We start from the raw sequence: 17,826 nt of genomic DNA on the forward strand, positions 1-17,826 counted from the left end.
GGAAGAGACAGACCAGGTAGAGACAGTGAACCTCGATTGTGACACTTCCTATGATATAGAAAAGGCTTCCAACAGCCTTGGGTGGCCATAGATATTCAGAAACATGGTTCAAGGATGGAAATCAGAGCCTGGCAAGAGAGATAAGAGATTAATTCAAAATTTGGGGGTCTGATAGCGAACTCCTGTGCTTGGGGTAGAGAGGTATAGGAGTCTGGCAGGACCACCTTCAGAGCAGTGATGGGCGGTGGCTCAGACATAAAAGTGCCATGGCTTAGACATGAATCGAACAAAGCTCACTGACTCATGGAATGTCTTACTTCAAACTCAATCCTAGAGCCTGGATGGAAACTGTCTGTGAGTACATGGTCCACTTCTGCGGATTAAATCTCTTGGTCTACACAGGGTGTGTGCAACAAAGATTATGGACACTACCTGGGGAACCGGGTGGAGTTTCATCCCCTTTGGAATGGGAGCATTCACAGGCTACATCCAGAGCAGAGCTGAATTCCTGTTCATCTGATGGGAATGTGCCATCCCTGTAAGGCTGGTAGCAGCCACGCCCTTCTTGGCCAATGGAAAGAGTCAAAACACATTCATTCAGCGTGTCCTGGAGGACTTCCTTCTTTTCAGCTTCCGGAAGCTCCATGCTGTGCCAGGTGGAGCAAGAATGACAAAAGATGAAACCAGGAGGGTCAGACACCATGGTTGCTTCCTAGCTGGTGTTGATGGGAGGCAAGGGAGTGGTCACAGAAAGCAAAGTAGCTGTCCCCTTGGAGGGAAAAATCTTTCCTCCTGTATGAGGAGTAGAGAGAGACAGAACAGCAGATACTCTGTGTACCGGCCTCAGAAGCAGGTGACGGAGGAGGAGACTAACCTCTCCCTGTGTGTTAAAGTCATGACTCCCAGGACATAGCATATAGTGGCTTCAACCCTTCTGTTTACATTGCATTGACTTTCACATGGAGTGTCCAAGTAAATAAAGTTCCTGAGGCCTTACGGACTCTTAGATATTCTGACTACAGGGACCATTTTCTCAACATGTGATATAACATGAATTTATTCTTCAATTTCCACTCTTGCTATCAAAAAACCTGCCAGCATGATGATGCCAAACAGACATAATGCTGATATGCATCTCACCTGGGTCTTACCCACGCAGGAGAGAACACCTGATTACAAGAATCCCTGGGTTGGGTCAGTTCATGTGTGTCCACTGTCTGTAGGTTACTCAACAGGAGAGAGAGTAAGAAATAGAGACCTACACAACTACCACGTGAACATAGATGATATGTTTCAAAGGGATATCCTGCCATTGCTGAATGGATGGAATAGTTGTATGCAGTACTTTCTGTTTCTCCCTGGATCTAAGGTCTCCAGGTGCCACTAGAAAAATTCACAGCCCAGAAATCCTCAAGAGTTACCTGGGGCATATTGGGGGTTGTCCATTTCCTTCCTCAAGACCATTTTGATTTTCTGCAAGTAAGTTCAGAGATAGCAGGTCACATATAGATGTTCTCATCTACAGATAACCAGGGCTACCTGGGAATAGTCATCTTTAGGCTCTCTTTCAGAAGGGTTTGTATAACTTCCCTCTGGAGCCCCCAGTGTAATTGGCTTTGCCCTCAGGGGCACTGTAAGTGCACTCATGGAGCTCACCTAATTTAGGTGCCAAGTTGTCTGGATAAGCAGATTTGTTATAGAAGAGAGAAATGAATGGGGTACATAGAGGAGCAAAACAGAGGTACTATTTTATTGTTTCTAAGAGTATAAAAGTCATTGTGTTCATCAACCACAAGGAACCAGAAAGCAAGGAATTTAGCCCCAGGCCCCTTCCTTCTCCTCATAAACTTGCTTTACTCCCTCCTACTTTAGTTCTTGATCTACAATTTGAGGATAAAATTGCCCACTTCTACAATTGTAGGAACATGGGCAATATTTACATTATTTTTGATGAGAAGAAAGAATATTGAAATCTGGAAAGCATTTAACTTAGAGGAGATGGGTCATCACTGGTCATTATGGAGAGGATGACCCTGTGAGACTTAGGGAAGTTGCCTCTGTTTCTCCAGCTGGCCAAGACATAGTGGGTAGTAGCTACAGATACCAGCCGTTTCCTCTGGAGACCTTGGCAGTGTTGACTGCTTTGGACCAACATAGAACCCAGGTGTCTGTTGTATCCCAGGAGGCTGAAATCTGGCTGAGGCCCTGGGTCATTGGGCAGAACAGGTCACCCAGCTGTTGGAAAACACAGAGGGAGACCAGGACAATCACCGAGGTCATCGCCAGGCAGCTTTGGCCATTTCCTCCGAGGAACCCACCACCACTACACTTCTCATGACTTCCTGTTGACGAGACTGAGAGCCCCAGGACAGTTGGGAGAATGTGTTATTCACCACTGTATTCGGGGTTCCTAGCACCGAGCCAAGCACTGAGGAGGCCCTCAGGGACTTCCTTTCACTGATCAAATACAAGTTGCTGCCAATCTCTGACCATCTCAACTCCATTCCAGTCACAAATGTCCACTCAGGGGTCCCCTGCTTTCTCCCAAGAGGTAGCGAATCCCCTCCCTCAGAGAGGAACCTGCCCTATCCTCTCCATGTCCCAGGACACTGCCCTGTGGTGAGCTCTGATGAAGACAGGGTTCTCCTCGGGGATTCCTCTCAATGGCTCACTCTGTCATTGGGAAGAGATGTCCTGGGCCTGGACCCCCACTCCAATCCTCTGCTCTGTCACAACACAACACCCCAGTGTAGGAGAGCTACCACATTGTATTTGCATCGTTCTCCCACTGTTTTGTCCTCCTCGGGAAATCGTACTGATTTCCAAGTTCTGAACACAGCCTCAGGAAAATGAAGCACTCAACCAGTAGTCAAGAAAATCACTGGTCAACAGATATTATGTGTAAAGCCTTCCACACTCCTGACCAGAAATTCAGAAGAATATTATTACCATTACGACTTCAGATGCAAGGGTCCCCTGCCCTGGCCCCTCCTGGCCTTAGGGCAAAACGATTTGTGGTAGGAATGGACATCTCCAAATCTGATCCAAACGCCATTGATCCCTCCAAACCCACACTTCCTTGGAGGCCATCCACTGTCAGGGCAGCTCCAACGTCGAAGCTCGGGGACTGGGGCAGAGCCTCATGGTCACACCATCCTACCCTTAGCAACGGTGCTTCCCGGCAGTGCAAACCAACCCCCGTCCGTCCTGTGGGGCTCCCTGGCAGATGCACCGTTCACTGTGGAGTACGTTACACCCCCAGTCCTCACTGCTCGCCTCAGGCTGCTCCTTGCAGGGTTGGATGCTATTGAACGCATTCCTCAGTTTCTCCAGATTGTTCTGAGCTCAACTTGCCCGTATTCTCAGGTCCTTGGGCAACCACCTTCCACCATTACCTTTGTCCTTCTCCAGGTTATTCTCATGCTCCACACCTGCTGATTTTCTGTCTTCCATCGGCTCCCTCGGTCCTCTGTTTCCAGTGTGGGCTCAGCCAGGCTCCTGTAGGAGACACACAGACAAGGGACCAAGTCAGGTCTCAACCGAAGTCCCCAGGACACGTTTAACAGGCATCTCAGTCCCTCGTGCTCTCAGAGAGACTGAGCAGCAAGGGACTTTGGAGAAGTTGAATAACAACCTTATGTTGCAGACGAAGAAACTGAGGCCCAGAGAGATGAGGAGATTTTCCCAAACTCCCTCATCGCTTGATGGCAGCAGACACACCACACAGGCCTTGGCTACAAGCTTCCCTGTGGAGTCATACCCTCCAGGAACCCACATCTGAAATTCAGGGGACACTGAAATTAAAAGTTCAACTTACAGGGGCACCTGGGTGGCCCAGGTGGTTAAGGGTCCACCTTCTGGTTTCAGCTCAGGTCATGATCTCATGGTTTGTGAGTTTGGGTCCCACATCTGGATCTGCGCTGACAGCTTGGAGCCTGCTTGGGATTCTCTCTCTCCCCATCTCTCTCTGCCCCTCCCCTGCTCATGCTCTCTCTCTCTCAAAATAATTAAATAAAAGTTTTAAAAAATGTTTTAAAAGCTCAACTTAAAAATAAATTAATTAGTAAATTTCAGAGGACTTTGGATCAAATGTAGATATTTCCACTGTTAAAAATACCAGAAGGGCCTTTCTAGGGACAAATCTTTTATCCCAGTTCTATAGTTCTGTTATTTACATTCACTTTAGTTTTTTTTAAAATGTTTATTTATTCATTTTTGAGAGAGAGCACAAGCGAGGGAGGGGCAGAGAGAAAGAACGAGACAGAGAATTCCAAGAAGCATTCAGGCTCTGAGCTGTGAGCACAGGGCCCGACATGGGGAGCCTGATGGGGGGAGCCAGACACAGGGCTTGAACCCACGAGCCGTGAGATCATGACCTAAGTCAAAGTTGTATGCTCAAGTGACTGAGCCACCCAGACACCCCTATATTCTCTTTTAAATCACTGGCTCATAGATTAGGATCACAGAACACAAAAAGTATTAAATAATACTTATCATAATCACAAATAAAATGTACTTATGTGATTATCTATAAAAACCTGTCTCCTGGGGTGCCTGGGTGGCTCAGTCAGTTAAGCCCCTGACTCTTGATTTAGGCTCAGGTCATGATCTCATTTTTCTTGAGACCAAGCCCCGAGCTAGGCTCTGTGCTGACAGTGAGAGGCCTGCTTGAGATTCTCTCTCTCCCTCTCTCTCATATGCACGCTCATATGCACACATGTATGAGAGCTTTCTCTCTCTCTCTCTCAAACCTTAAAAAGTATCCAGATATATATATCTAAAGATAGATAGATATATCTGGCTCTTGTGCGGTTTTATTTTCCTGACAGCGGGCGCTCTGTCTGCCTTGTTCACCCCATCTCTGCAGCGCCTCCATTAAGAGCCTGCCAGGGAAAACGTTCAGTAAATACTTGTCAAGCTGATAAATAACATTTACCAGGAATAACTACCTTTTACCGATCTCTAGTTCCAAACACATTTCCAAAGAAACCCTATCCCAGATCTGTGCCAAAGCAATAAAAGTACAGAATTAAAAAAACAGTCCAGGATTCCAAAACCAGCTTTACCATACGTCACATACACTTTGGCAGATGATGTAATTATCTCTTTGAGCACCTTTTCCTCGTGTAAAATAGGGAACGTATACTGTAAATAGTTAGAAGGCAGCATGAACCACTGGGGTGTTGGATGTGAAATGTGACATCGTGCAGCAGACAGGGCTCCAGTCCCTGGGCACCAGCTGTGGGGCTGAAGGTCACCTACATCAGAGTCACTGTGGTGCCTGTTCAAATCCCATGGGGATAAGAAGCTGCATCTCAGACAAAAATTCCAAGGAGATTCCCAGGTAAGGAAGAAGCCCATTAGTAAACAATGAGCATAAGATGCAGACTCTGAAAGCCCCAGTGCTCACCAGGGGCTGACTCAGCTTTGAGCAGATCAAGTCCCTCATTCAAGATGGCTTTCAATGGGAAATGGGGACATTTCTGGGAAGTGGGTCCCGCTTCCATGATCTGGGCTTTTAGCACCTCCACTGCCCTATAGTTTCCTCCTCTGTTCCATTCGCTGGGGGATGTCATCCCTCATGGAGGTCATTTCTTTATGAAGACCTCTGTCCTTTTATTCTCTTCCTGGAGTAGGAGACGGCAGAGATCAGTTCTGGGACCCCACAGATCTAGGCTTCCTCCTAAGCCACCTGGGTAAGTGGAAACAATCATGACACATGGAAATCAGATCAGGGAAGAGGACCCCAGAGGAGGGAGATGGTGAGGGCAGCCCCTCACGAGAGACAGAGCCAACATTTCGTCTACGAAATCACATCACAGCAAGCTGACGCCTGGATTTCAGACTTGGGAGATTCTGAGCACAGAACCCACACACATTATTCTAGACTTCGGAATCTACAGGACTGCGATATAACAAATGTATGTTGTTTTAAACCACTCTTTCTGTAATCTGCTCACATGCATCAATAACCAACTAATTCAGACGTCTATCTCTATATCTCTATTTTCCTGATTTTTTTTAATTTTCAGAAACATGTATGCTAATTCCTATAAGAGAAAAAAATCAAAGAAGTGCAGTAAAAATCTTATGCTCACTTTCACATGACTCTTCCCAAGCCCTTTTAAAATAAAGGACACTGTGAAGGGCATTTCGGGTGCTGGAGAAATGTCTCTCCAATGTTACTAACCAAACTTCTTTACGAATAAAGATGGTATAATACTTAGCTTCAGGTAACATTATCTGTGATTTCAGCATTTATCACCATTTCCGCAGCACATAGTTTTTGTTATTGTTGTTTTGTTTTGCTTTTTTAGTTCTTGTTCTCCTGATCTACCAGACAAGATTTTATAGCAAGTACCACTTACTCGAACAGGCAAACCATTTCAAGGAGAGCAGTAGAACAGCTAATAGGTTAAGTTCCCCCAAACAAAGTCCCTATGATGCAATCTCTCTTCTAGTTATCACCAAAGAAAATGATCCATTGTATAAAGTCCCAATATAATAAACATTTAAATTTAATGATGTCTGTTTTCCAAATTGTTTTTGTGTTTAGGTATAGGCATGGTGAGTAGGGATTAGGGACTGACTGCAAAGAGGCTGGAAGGGATTTGGGGAGGCAAAGAAATTGTTCTAAAACTGGACTCTGGTGACAGACAACCTTATAAATATACTAAAATCATTGAATTGTACATTTGCAATTTTGTAATACTGTGTAAGGGTTCTCCAGAAAAACACAACCAATAGAGATGTATTATGAGGAACTGGTTCATGCAGTTAGGAAGGCTAAGAGCCCCCATGATCTGCCATTTGCAAGCTTGAGACCCAGAAAGCCAGTGGTGTACTTTCAGTCTGTCCAAATGCCTGAGAACCAAGGGAGTCAATGGTATAGATCCCAATCTAGGGGCAGGAGAAGCTGATGTGCCAGCTCAAGCAGAAAGGCAAAATGGAAAAAGGATCAATCTTTCCACTTTTTGTTTCGTTCAGGTCCTCAAATAATTGGATGATGCCCACCCATATGATAGGAGGCAACACTGAGTCCATTGATTCAAATGCCAATCTCATCCCAAACACCCTCACAAACACACCCAGAAATAGTGTTTAATCTGAGCACCCCTTGACTCAGCCAAGTTGACAAATAATATTAACCATCACATATATGTTATTTACTCAAAAAAAAAATCAAAGTAGGTTTCTACTCCAACATGAAAAGAAGTTGGAAGTCACCACTCTCATCCTTACAATAAAAAATGCGGATGAAACTGAAAATTAACAACTCTTCTTAGACCAGAGAAGTGAGGTCATAGGGTACGTGACCCCAAAAACTAGAGGGACAAGCTAATTCAGGAAATCACAGCTTATTGGAACAGCTTACTGGAGTCAGCAACTGATAGAAATCTTCAAGTTGCTGGAAGCTGAGTGTGGAATAGCTTGAGAGTTTAAAACTCCCGGGGCTCCACATTTTGTGAGGTTTTACCTCCATGAACCTATGCAGGTTCTTGTGCTGAAGTAGAAAAATCCCCAAAGGATCGACACTACCAACTTCAAGTCTTGCTATAAATCTACAGTAATCAAAACAGTATGGAATTGGTGAAAACGCAGACAAACAGATCCATAGAACACAATCAGAAGTAGGTCTATGTAAATAGAGTCAACTGATCTTGGACAAAGGAGAAAAAGCAATTTGATGGAGAATGTATAGTGATAGCCTTTTCAATAAATGGTGCTGGAGAAACTGGACATCTACATGCAAGGGGGAGAAAAAAGAATCTAGACAGAAACCTTACACTTTTCACAAAATAGATCATAGACCTAAATGTAAGGTGTAAAACTATAAAACTTCTAGAATACAGCATTGGAGAAAATCTAAGTGGCTTTAGGTTTGGTGATGACTTTTTAGCTGTAACACCAAAGGCTCAATCCATGAAACAAGAACTTGATTAAGTTGGATTTCAATAAAATCAAAATTTTCCACTCTATGAAAGACACCATCCAGCTAATTAAAGACAAGACATAGACTGTGATAAAATCTTTACAAAATGTGTATCTGATGAAGGACTGGTATCCAAAACATACAAAGAACTCTTAAAACTCAACAGTAAGAAAGCAAATGACTCAATTAAAAATGGGCAATGGATCTAAGTAGATACCTCATCAGAAAAGATATACAGATGGCAAAGAAGCCTATGAAAGATTCTCAGAATCATCTGTCATTAGAGAATTTAAATTAAAACAACAATGAAGGGCACCTGGGTGACTCAGTTGGTTAAGTGTCTGACTCTTGATTTTGGCACAGATCATGATCTCAGGGTTGATAGGATGGAGCCTCCTCAGAGGGCTCCTTGCTGACAGCGTGGATCTGCTTGGCATCCTCTCTCCCTCTCTCTGCCCCTCCCCCCACCCTCAAAATAAGTAAATTAATTAAAAAAAATAAAACAACAATGAGATACCACTACACACTTATTAGAATATCTAAAATCCAGGGCACCTGGGTGGTTCAGTCGGTTAAGCATCCGACTTCAGCTCAGGTCATGATCTCACAGTCTGTGAGATTGGGCTCTGTCGAGCTCTCTGCTGACAGCTCAGAGCCTGGAGCCTGTTTTGGATTCTGTGTCTCCCTCTCTCTCTGCCCCTCCCCTGTTCTGTCTCTCTCTGTCTCAAAAATAAATAAAAACATTAAAAAATTTTTTTAAAAAACCAGCTCGAGAAGCTCTGATAAGTTCTGAGAACTGAAAGCCAGAGGAAAATAAGGGTCAGTGAAGACTAGAACTTCCCACGATGAGCTGGAACCACCAACCTTTCCACTGCCAGCCATACCCGCTCATTATACCCCTGAGACCGGGTATTACAAAATCTCAGCGTTGCCATGGGTGAGAACTTGCTCCCCATCCCCTCCATCCTCTGCCAAAAACACACTCAAAGCCAGCTGGTGCTGGAGACGCTGAGTCTTAATATCGGGCGTATTTGGGCACTGACACTAGCAAGTGGCCACTAGATGCCACATGCCAGGCCCTGGGTCCTCCCAGCCTGCCCCTTGCCTCCCCCACAAGAGGCCCCGCTCCACGTGACGACCACAGCTTCTTGGGCCAAAGTCATCCATTTGCCATTCTTCGCTGCACGCCACCCGTCGCGCTCACCGCGAGTCCCTCGGCCTGGACCCGGACTGTGGAAGGACAAGCCAGCCGGCCTGTGTCGCACAACGCGCTGCCGCCTCTCAGTGCCTCCGCACCAGACCTCCATCGGGCAGGACCTGGGGTCTGCCCACCATGCAGCCCCTTGCGCACTGCAGGGTCTGGTACCTAGTAGGCGCCCAATAAATGCTCGGTGAAGGATGTATTCTGCGTCAGGGTGCTGGGAGGGACCAAAAATGTCACTGTGGACTATTAGGTTTTAGTCCTAAAAGGGACCCCAGAATGGGAGGATGTGAAAGACTTTAAAAGTGATTGTTGTTTAAAACTTTTACACTGGTAGCTGAATCCTGCAAATGTCCTGATAGTGGAAATGTCTAGAAGGCACCACCTGTAATCGCACTGAGCCCTCCATCCGGGACCTTGCGGCGGCCTCGAGTCTGCGCGGACACCTGCGGGTTGGAAGGAGGGGTGAACCCGAAAAGTTGAAGAAGAGGAAGGTGAAGGTGGGACGACCAAGTGAGGGGAGGGAGAGACAGGGAGAGAGAGGGAGAGAAAGAGAGAGGGAGAGAGAGAGAGAGAGATGCAAATACAGCCACCGAGGAATGAGCCAGTGGAAAATGCTGTCACCTACTTACACCTGACCATACCACCGCAGGTCGTGGGTGGCGAACCTTGCTCATGGGGTGGTGTACAGGGGCCCTGGCAGCTTCCGTTTGAATCCGATTCATAATGGAGAGAGGACCCTGTCCTCGAATGAAGCCGGCAACGCCGTCTGATTTGACTCTTTGGACCCTGGAGCTCTCCCTGGGGCGAGGCTGCGCTGGGCGCACCACACACAGAAGATAAAGTGTTGCGCGGCGCTGGGACTCGGCCCGAAGCCCTCGTGCGGGCACTCGGCAGCGGCTCCACGACGGAGGCCAAGAGTGGCCGGCTCTGCGGCTACCGACCCCTCCAGGAGAACAGGCGGGGACGGTTGCTTGGTAAGGGCTCGGTTCGAGTGGACCTTCTACGTCTAACTGAGAAGCTTGGATTCGTTTTCTTCCGACAAGATACTGCAGCATCCTAGGTGATGCCAACCCCAGGTCCCCCTGAAGAGACCACAAGGAGGTGCCGTGTTCCTTTCACTTAAAACGGGTGGCAAAGAGGGTGCCTGGGTGGCTCAGTCGGTTAAGCGTCTGGCTTCGGCTGGGGCCATGATCTCACAGCTCCGTGGGTTCGAGCCCCGTGTCGGGCTGTGCTTCGGATTCTGTCTCCCTCTGCCTGCCCCTCCCTCGTGCTCTGTCTCTCAAAATAAATAGACATTGATGGGAAAAGAAAAAAAAAAAACTTTTTTAACGGCTGGCAAAGGACGAGGTCGCCCGGAGGTCTCCATTCCCTGGACATGGGAGGTCAGAGGTAGCCTTGCTTATTTTGGGTCGCCCCCGGCAGCGAGTCGCCTTCGATCAGCCCGTCCTGCCCAGGTCCTGGAGGACCGGCTGTGGACCCTCACCATTCCGCTGGGACCACCTCACTCCGCCTCCCCAGCACAGACCCCCATAAAGTCCTGACCAGAGAGAACTGCCTTCCTCATCGTCCTCTCAGGCCGGGCAGCCCATTCCTACGTTGGCCTGGGCCGGGGTGGTTTGGGGAAGGGGGAGCGAAGAGAAGGAAACGGAGCAGTGGCCAAAGAGGAAGGAAAGGAGACTGAGAGAGCTGGAGAAAGGAGAGCTGAGAGAGCTGGTGAGGAAAGACAGCGAGAAAGACGGGAAGGAAATAGGATCCGGAGTGGAAGGGGAGGTGTTGGAACCCCAGGACGCCCCACGTCCGGTTCGAGGAGCACCGGGGTTCCCGGGGCAGTGGGAAGAAGACAACGGCAAAGCAAAGGAAGGGAACACTTTTTTCTGGCGGGAAACTGGTAATCCAGGCAGAGCAGGTGCACTCGGGGGAGGCCCCCAAAGCCCATCCGTCTCGCTGATTCCACCCGCTTCCCCGCCCCCCCCCCCCCAAGGACCGGATCTCGGTCCCCTACACGCCAGCCGACAGAGCGGCCGCAGAACGTGGCCCGGGGCGACCCCTGGCGGGCGGGGGAGCAGAGCTCGGACCCCCGAGGCGAGCAGAGCCCGGCAGGAGGCGCGGCCGGGAACGCCAGTCGGAGGAAGGGCCTCCGCACACCTCGGAGAGGCAGCCGGTCGCGTCCCCGGCGGTTCCATGGTGTAATGGTGAGCACTCTGGACTCTGAATCCAGCGATCCGAGTTCAAGTCTCGGTGGAACCTGTCCCTTTGGGCCGAGCCGCGGCCACCTTTTACTCTCCGCTCCAAGGCCCCGCGAGGAGGAGCACGAGCCTTCCCGCTCCCGCTGCCCTCGGGCCGGGGAGGGAAACTCCGGGGACCACGCGCGCCGCTCCCGCTCCCGCCGCCGCGTCCCCCGCGCTCCGCCGCCGCCTCCGGACTCGGGGACCAGCGAGCCCGGTTCCCAGAGCGGCGCGCCCCGCACAAGCGGTGCAACCACGGCGAGGAGACCCGGCCAGCGCCGCCCCTCGTCGGGCTCACCCTCGGGCCTCGGGGTGAAAGCCACCGGCCGCGGCCACTGAATCCTGCACCGCGACGCACGTCGCGCGGCGCGTCCCGTACTGGCACCGATCGGCCTGCACTCGTAGAGGGCAACTTACGTGCGAGACGGCGGGTCTTACCTCAGCCGGGCGGTGGTGACACTGAAGTTTCGGGTCGTGGGTTCTAGCAGAAGGTCGGGTGCCACTTCATTTCAGTTTCCGCGGCTCCTTTCCTACCAGCTACCAGAAGAGTCCAGAGTCTCTGCTGAGGCCAGTAGGGGTCGCAGTTGTCCTGAAATACGTGCTTCAGTCCGTGGCCCTCGTGCGGAAAACCCTCAACTCTGCCCAAAAGGGAGATTCTGGCCGGGGATTCTTGGTCCCTGACCCGCCGCCTCCCACGGGGCTCCTGCGCGGGACAAAAGTGACAGGAGCCGGACCAGCTCCGAGTTCTGCCCCTCCGTCCTGCTGCGACTCTGCTCCACGGACTGAAGGCGCCTTAGGATGATACCAGATGGAAACACGCTCGTTCTCCTCTACTCGGTAGAAAAAATCTGGGATTTCTGAAGGACGTCATAGTTAGTGAAAGTGTAAGCCGCCAGATCTCTCTTAGTTTTGGGGATTCCACCGGTTTACAAAGGACTGTAAAATGCTACTGTTTTTCAAGGGCTCGCTTTGAGGGTCTGAAAGGCAAGGGGGTGAGGGCCCGAGGGCGGGTGGGGAGAAACGGGAAAGCGTAGATGAGAAAAGTAAGGAGGTAGGAAAGAGAAGGGGCGCCCTCCGAGAGCGAGTTCACGCACTGGTTCGGTTGCCCCTTCCGGCTCCCTCTACAGTGCTCCCACGTGTGGGGGAGAGAATTTCGGCTCTACCTGGAAAACCCGAACCTGCTTGGCTGGCGTTTGTCCTTGCAGTTTCTTTTCATTAATTGTGGGGGTCAGAGTAGGAGGGTAAATAGACCTGCAAGTTATTGGGAACCAAATCAGGACCTTGTTGGATTCCGTGGCATTAACTGGCAAGTAGACTTTCCCTCCCTTTTCTCGCCTTGCAAGACGACTGCTGGCAATAGCGGGCCTAGAGAGGGTCATGGCACCCAAGACCATGAAGATTGCCAGGGAACAGTCCTTGCTGGACATGTGGTGGCTGAGCAGACTGTGCCCTTCCAGAACAGGGAGTCTGAGGGCCTGGCCAGGAGACTAGGCAAGGGGACCAGAGTCACGGTTACTCAATGGGCTTTCTCCATAGGATCGCAGACATTCCTTTTAGATCCCCTCCTCCTTTACTAGAGCGATTCTTTTAATGGAACTGCATTTACACATAGATTTTAGTACCCTTATCTGACCAACCATAGCCTCACTCCCTACCAAGATCTGAGCTCCAGACTTTTCTTCAAGGAGAAGATGCCCTTCCCTTTCTTTTCCCACCTGAACTGTTCTAACTCAAGCTGAGTGACCAGGACAGCCCCTCACCAGTCTCCTTGGGTTAGGACAGGCAGATGCTCCTCAGCTCCCCGCCCCTCGGCAGCCCCACATAGGTGTGTGTGACTTCAGTCCATACAGCATACCCAAGGCTTACATCTCTCAAAACTCCTTCCCCTCACCCTGGATCTGTATTCTGCTACATATACCCATTGCAGAGTGATACAGTTTTCTTCTTGTCTTTGCTGTTGCCTACCCAGCACCCCAGCATTTTTCTTCTTTTGTTCTTGGAATTATTGCTCTTTCTTTGGGTAACGTCTTCCTGGTACTGTTCATGAAGGTCCTCTGCCTTCGTTTGCTCCAGGAGAGGGCATTGACCCAAGCTGAGCCAATCAGACCTAGATCCTGTACTTCCCTGGAATATGAAAAGGGGGGGGGGGGCGGGGAGGGTGCTTGACCAAAGAGCAAATAAACTTCAGCTTAATCCACTAAAAAAAGAGTCCTTGAGGTGCCTGAGTGGCTCAGTCCCATTAAGTGTGGGACCCTTGGTTTCAGCTCAGGTCATGATCTCTTGGTTGGTGAGTTCCAGCCTCATGTTGGGCTCTGCCCTGACAGTGCAGAACCTAGTTGAGATTCTCTCTCTCCCTCTCTCTCTGCCCCTCCCCTGTTTGTGCTCTCTCTCTCTCTCTCTCTCTCTCTCTCTCAAAATAAGTAAGTAAACATGGAAAAAGTTGAAAGAAAAAGAGCCCCTGAAGACACTGGTCTTTTGTTCCTGCTATTTGTATCCTACGTGGCTCAACTGAATATAGAGTTTACACAGTTTAAATAATATAATAATTGACCCATCAAATTATGATACAAATATATTGGAGGATAAGGCCAGGGGAGGTGTGTTGGGTGTGTGGGTGTTGATGGAGGAGTATGTGAAAGAGAGATAACGTCTACAATTTAAAAGTCAAAAGGAGGATTGCTGTTTTTCTAAATTTTTTTTTTCAACGTTTATTTATTTTTGGGACAGAGAGAGACAGAGCATGAACGGGGGAGGGGCAGAGAGAGAGGGAGACACAGAATCGGAAGCAGGCTCCAGGCTCTGAGCCATCAGAGCCTGACGCGGGGCTCGAACTCACGGAGCGCGAGATCATGACCTGGCTGAAGTCAGCCGCTTAACCGACTGCGCCACCCAGGCGCCCCCTGTTTTTCTAGATAAACTTATGAGTATATATAACTTTGATAAAGCTATGTCCCAAACACAAAATAATTCTTTTGCCACATATGTACATGTATGTAAATTTAAAGTTTATTGTTTGTACCCTGAATATAAGTGTATATATAGTCATATTAATAGCTCTTTTCATGGAAGTATTCTGGGTTTGGTGTCATGCACAGAACGCCTTCCCACTCGAGGTCTATAAAAATGTTAGCAAAAATAGGTTCAAAAGAAATGGTAGGTAAGTACTATCCAAGTTTGGCAAAACAGTGGAGAAAAGAATGTTCTCATAAAACACGGGGAATATGACCGACTACATTTTCTCTTCATGGTAACTAGGCAGGAATTAGCAAAATTAGAAATGTGCAAATATTTTGATCTGGCAGTTCCATTTCTGGGACTCTGTAGAGAGGAAAACAAGTGATGACATATTTGTGTAACGCTGTTTCCTGCAGTAGCATTTTTTTTTTACATTTATTTATTTTTTGAGAGACAGAGCACAAGTTAGGGGGGTGGCAGAGAAAGAAGGAGTCATAGAATCCAAAGCAGGTTCCAGGCTCCGAGCTGTCAGCACAGAGACTGACGCCGGGCTCCAACTCACAAACCATGAGATCACGACCTGAGCGAAGTCGGACACTTAACCGACTGAGCCACCCAGGTGCCCCTCCCTGCAGTAGTATTTGTGATAATAAGTGTTAGAACCAATTGCATGACCATCAGTTAGAGACTGTTTGAGTAATGACTCATTTACATCAAGAAGGATATTAACTAAAATGAACAGTGTGGGTAACAAAAACACTGATGGCAATGGCACTAGTAAGAGCTAATCTGTACTGAAACATTTGCTACGTGAGAGTAACTGGCTACCTGCTTTCCCTACACATCTAAACTTTGGACCACCCAAGTACTCCATTTGGCTCATTTTACATGTAAAAATGGAGGCACAAAAAGTCAAGTAACTTTTTTGCCCAAGTTGGGTTTCCCATCCAGATCATGCGCCTCAGGTTCTCTTGTTCTTCATTTGAGGGATTTATATTATTCCAAATATGCTAAGCTGTAAAAACCAGCCTCAGAAAAGTAGGGAAGATGGATTGCCGGTGTAGATTAGGTATGCTCTGGAGCCCCAAAACTTTGCTCCCAAAGGGGCACTCTTTGCTTGTGGTGCGTGAGGACCAGGGCCATAAATTCAACATCCCGAGTAGAAAGAGGAAAGGCAATGTCGCCAGAAACACAAGCGTCCCTGGGTGGGCTCGAACCACCAACCTTTCGGTTAACAGCCGAACGCGCTAACCGATTGCGCCACAGAGACACCCGGTGGAAGCGGCTGTGGGTTGTTGTGAGTCAACTGTATTATATACATAATAGTCTGACGCTCGTGGTCAGACTCTTAGGATTTCCAATCATCAGATAAATGAATAGATATAATGCACATGATATCTCTAGTTAACCCTGCTGTATGGTATACTTGAAAGTTCTTATTAAATAGTTAAGAGTTCTTATCAAAAGGAAAAAATACATTTAAAAAATTTTGTATCTGTATGAGATGATAGATGTTCACCAAATTTCACAATATATGGAAGTCAGGTCATTATGCTGTACACCTTAAACTTCTACAGAACTGTATCTCATTTCAATCTCAATAAAACCGGGGAGGGGGGCGCCTGGGTGGCTCAGTTGGTTGAGCGGCCGACTTCAGCTAGGGTCATGATCTCGTGGTTTGTGAGTTCAAGCCCCGCATGGGGCTCCGTGCTGACCTCGCAGCCCGGAACCTGCTTCGGATTCGCGTCTCCTTCTCTCCCTGCCCCACTTGTGCTCTGTCAAAAATAAATAAATGTAAAAAAGGGTTTTTATTTTTAAATATTCAAGCCCCGCATGGGGCTCTGTGCTGACCTCGGAGCCTGGAACCTGCTTCGGATTCGCGTCTCCTCTCCCTGCCCCACTTGTGCTCTGTCAAAAATAAATAAATGTAAAAAAGGGTGGTTTTTTTTTAAATAAAAAACTGGGGGGGGGGGGAGTATATTATACATAATCACCTCATTGTACAAACTTACAGAGAAGTGTTCTTTATCCCCGAGCTAGGGCACAGAAGCCTGAGGGCGCAGGCACATTGAGGCCCGGAGTCGTGTGACCAGTTAAATGTGGGTATACTGACATGGAGCTCCGAATGAGTGCAGAACTCCGACGGTCGAACAACAGGCCCCCAGGTGACAACCGCAGCCTCTCGGTCTGACGTCATCCATTTTCCAGTTCTTTGCTCCACTTCATCTGTCCACGAATCGCCCCGGATCCTGACCGGCGGGCGCGCTCGCGAAGCACCAGAATCGGCGGTGCCTCCACCGCGCTGCGCACCCCCTGCCCCCCCGGGATGCCCCTGATGTAGACTCCATGGGGCAGGGACCTTGGGTTTGCTCACGGTGCAGTCCCTCGCTTACAACATTGCCTGGCACTTAGTAGGAGCCCAATAAATGCTCGGTGAAGGAGTCCATTCCGCCGCAGGGGCCTGGAGGGGACACGAAAGGCACCAAGAATTTCACCTTGCACTGTCAGTTTTAGTTTTGGAGAATACCCCGAATGGGAAGACGTGAAAGGCAGCCGTTCTTTAAAATCTTTATACTCGAAGCTGTTTTAGAACCAGGTCAAGGTCCCGATCGTGGAAACGTCTAGAGGACACAACCTAGAATGTCACTGAGTTCCCCACCCTGGAAGGTGCGGCGGCCTCAGCCTAGGGGACGCCGGTGGGCGCAGGGAGAAAGGTGAACGAGGAAAGCTGAAGAGAAGAAAGCGGGTGGCAGTCTGGAGAGCAAGGAAGAAAGGGCAAAGGGAGGACAGGAGTGAAAAGAAAGCTGAGAGGCACCAACACTAGCGGCTGAAAGAAAAACCAGTTAGAAAACGTTGCGGCTATTGAGGTCAATTAATAGCCCTCAACCACAGCACACCCAGTCGGTGGCGTGCGGTGATGGTTAGTGGTTAGTACTCCACGATGCGACCCTAGTAACCTTGGCTTGAATCCGAGTTGTGACGTTGTCTAACTCGCTATTTTCCTCTTTAAACAAACCCCCGGTAAAGCCGGAGATATGGTGCGATTTCCCGCTTTGAAACTGGTGACCGTCGGCAGTTAGATCGGGCTCTCGAGGTCCCCCGTGGCGGTGCTCCCAGCCTGAGCCCTCCACCCGCCTAACCTGGGGTAAGGCCGCAGGTCGCCGCGAGCCAAAGTCTGCAGCGCCCGCATTCCGCACCCCTTATCCCGGCTCCCGCCCTCGCCCCGCAAGGGGCAAGGCAAAGACTGCAAAAGGGCCTGACGGGCTGTGAGAAAGGAAAAAGCGTGCATCTGGAACCACTAACTTTAATTTATGCGTCAGACTCTGAAGAAAAGCATCCAGCATGGTTGGGAAACGAATTCTTAGGAGAAGTTTAGGCAACCGACCTACTATTAAGTAGAAGACATCCCAGCTTTTCATCATCTAGTTTGTTCAGTCCGTAATGTATGGCTTCTGCTGTCTCAATTATCATACAGTGAAACTGACTTTTTCTTTTGGTACAAATTCTCC

General features: G+C 48.8%; 2 non-coding genes across 2 annotated transcripts; one reads left to right on the forward strand and one right to left on the reverse strand.

Moving 5' to 3' along the window:
* Window positions 1-11,312: 11,312 nt before the first annotated feature.
* Window positions 11,313-11,384, forward strand: TRNAQ-CUG. The gene has a single exon. It is a non-coding gene; the product is annotated as a tRNA-Gln (tRNA).
* A 4,129-nt stretch (window positions 11,385-15,513) lies between these two features.
* Window positions 15,514-15,587, reverse strand: TRNAN-GUU. The gene has a single exon. It is a non-coding gene; the product is annotated as a tRNA-Asn (tRNA).
* Window positions 15,588-17,826: the final 2,239 nt, after the last annotated feature.

This window comes from Lynx canadensis, chromosome C1 (genome assembly GCF_007474595.2).
Source record: "Lynx canadensis isolate LIC74 chromosome C1, mLynCan4.pri.v2, whole genome shotgun sequence".
In the NCBI taxonomy this organism is placed as follows: Eukaryota; Metazoa; Chordata; class Mammalia; order Carnivora; family Felidae; genus Lynx; species Lynx canadensis.